Source organism: Calidris pugnax, unplaced genomic scaffold (genome assembly GCF_001431845.1).
Source record: "Calidris pugnax isolate Ruff unplaced genomic scaffold, ASM143184v1 scaffold46, whole genome shotgun sequence".
In the NCBI taxonomy this organism is placed as follows: domain Eukaryota; kingdom Metazoa; phylum Chordata; class Aves; order Charadriiformes; family Scolopacidae; genus Calidris; species Calidris pugnax.
This window is the reverse complement of record NW_015090769.1, coordinates 440,948-441,151: the sequence shown is the minus strand read 5'-3', so window position 1 is coordinate 441,151 and position 204 is coordinate 440,948. Positions and strand designations below refer to the sequence as shown.

Here is a 204-nt window from a genome sequence, read left to right as displayed (position 1 = left end):
CCTTGGGGGGGGGGGGCAGCTGGGGAGCACCCCCCCCTCCCCACCCCCCCAGCAGTCTGCAGTGCCAGGGCTGTCTACCTTATCCCTGCTAGGGACACCCCCCGGGCAGGGAGCCTCTGGATGTGCACACCCCTGGGACATCCCCCCCCCGGCATGTGGCACCCCCAGGTAGGCATCCCCCCGGGCATGCACCCCCCCTGGGAA

The 204-nt window shown here is 72.5% G+C and overlaps 1 protein-coding gene across 1 annotated transcript in view; it reads right to left on the bottom strand.

Annotated features, from left to right (window-relative positions):
- Positions 1 to 204, bottom strand: part of TMEM161A (transmembrane protein 161A) — a 5,324-nt gene that overhangs the window by 4,783 nt on the left and 337 nt on the right. The gene's annotated exons all lie outside the window — the stretch shown is intronic.